This window comes from Rosa rugosa, chromosome 6 (genome assembly GCF_958449725.1).
Source record: "Rosa rugosa chromosome 6, drRosRugo1.1, whole genome shotgun sequence".
Lineage (NCBI taxonomy): Eukaryota > Viridiplantae > Streptophyta > Magnoliopsida > Rosales > Rosaceae > Rosa > Rosa rugosa.
In genome coordinates, this window is record NC_084825.1 from 35095141 (window position 1) to 35097335 (window position 2195).

At 35.4% G+C, this 2195-nt stretch overlaps 1 long non-coding RNA gene across 2 annotated transcripts; it reads right to left on the reverse strand.

Moving 5' to 3' along the window:
* Positions 1-260: 260 nt before the first annotated feature.
* On the reverse strand, positions 261-2195 carry LOC133713571 (uncharacterized). Of its 2 annotated transcripts, XR_009848096.1 has the most exons (7): positions 2142-2195; positions 1871-2011; positions 1537-1650; positions 1246-1284; positions 1053-1107; positions 627-754; positions 261-415 (listed from the first exon to the last, which is right to left on the reverse strand). It is a non-coding gene; the product is annotated as an uncharacterized LOC133713571 (long non-coding RNA). The 2 variants fall into 2 exon arrangements; XR_009848095.1 differs by having other exon boundaries at positions 627-1107.

Below are 2195 nucleotides of genomic sequence, written 5' to 3' on the forward strand. Positions count from 1 at the left end.
AAAAAACTGATTTTGTTTCCTCTTGTGACATCGTTTTACGAAAGAAATTGATTTATATATCAATATTAGACATCTGTTCTATAGATAGAACTGATGTTCTTAGTCATTTATGACATCAGTTTGTTATATTAAGTTGTTGAGTTTTCGTTCTTTTTGCTTCAATTTCTAGTTTAAAAGTGGTTTGCTTCTTATGTGCATAAATCAGTTTCTTCACTAGAAAATTATCACAATGAGAATACAAGTGGTAACCAAAAGAAACTTCTCATTAATACTATTTTTGATAAAAAGTGTACAAAGAGTAGGGAGAATGGGACATATGGCCTAAACTTCTCCATATACAAAACAAAAGGCTTGCAAATAAGTAAAACGGTCATTGTGTACCATTCCATAAGCAAGGCCATCTTTGCACTACTTTCTGCAAAACAAAAATAAAAATGAGATTAAGTTATGCCAAGCTATCCCTTCCACACAGATGAATTTGGAATCTTCTAGATCCATACTTCAAGGGGTATATTCACACTACCATCAGCAGTCATTAATCATGGAGTAAACTTCAAATCTAGACTAGCATAACAAGAACATATAAATAAATTTGAACAGACAATGTATCGAAAATTGTTACTTACTTGGTGAGTTGAAAGGAAGAATATATCCGGATCCTCATAGAAAGCATCATTTGTCCCATTCCCGTGGTGAACATCAAAATCAATTATAAAGACACCCTTCAAGCCATGTGCACGTTGAGCATAATGAGCTGCAATTGCAATATTTCCAAATAAACAAAACCCCATCAGACCCTTTGAAATTGCATGGTGTCCTGGAGGTCTTATTAAAGCAAAACCAGTAGGTGGATCCCTGGTGTTCTTTGACTCTTCTACCTGAGATAAGAAACAAAATGTATTGGAAGAGACGAGATTTACACCATATAAAATTTTGATCTTTTTGAAGAAGAGTCTCACAATCAATTGAACTTCAATGCAAACATATCACCCAAACAGTTCAGGACACATAATTAGCCTAGATTATCAGCAAGACACTGATTGAGAAATCACCACTGAATCAATTAAGGCAATTCCTGCTCCAGCTGCAATCAGTCTCCTTGAATGTCTACATTATTAACACCGCTGTTAGTAGAAGCGGAACTGAAACCAAACTATTTGATTGTTATAAAAGAATAGCTACCCAGTTTGCTTATACAATTAAACTTGGAAAAGAAAGCTGAAATGTCTAATATGTGAGACTTACCTCAACAATTGCATATGTTTATCCTTGGAGCACTTGTATCTGGCCATTATATAATAAGACATTAGGATATCGTTCTTTAGCTAATTTTCAGTCCAAACAAACATAAGCCAATATGATTTTGAGCAACAGGAACACATTAGGATTAATTTGAACTAGCAAAAGAAAAGGACAGAAAAGTAGACAATACTAAATAACTCAATAGCTCATGTTATAATGACCTACCTTAAACTACAGATAAATCCCCAAAACCAAGTACATCAACAAAAAAATAAGCATTAGCGGAGTACTCACATAATTTCGATGCCTGCCACTTTGCAATTAGGCAGCTAAAAGCTCAGTATATGTCAAGCACTGCAACACCGAATTGAGATAACAAGTATTCCCCATGGTTATCGAACCAGCGCCCTGAAAATTTTTCAAACCATTCTTCCTCTCAATCATTGCAATATTCATTACCTGAAAAGCATGAAATCAGCTAAAACTAAAGTTCGGAAGTTGAAAAACATAAGCAAACTCTGTAATCCATAGTAAATTCCCAATTCAAAACTGAGCAATGACTAAATTAGGCTTAAAGATTAAATCTTTAACATCAAAAACATAATCAAAGGGCACCACTACTACTCACAATTAACTGAAATGTGATGGGAAAGCTGAGCTCCGGATCCCACCCGTTTTCCAAAAACTCCGACCTGTCACTCTTCTTCGCGCCCGAACCCGATGTTCTTTTGTCAAGCAGTTTGCCACAAAATCATGAAACAAGAGAGACCTGCAAAAGGAGACAGCCCAAATTCATAGGATGTTCAAGAGCATCTGAGCATGATCTGTCACAGTGAAATTGAGATTACACTAGCACAATTCCTAAATAGCATTGAAATTGAGATTAAGCAAACCCATACCTGCAGGCTTCCTTCAGATCCTCCTTGAATTTCTTTGCCTGAAAAACAGAATGA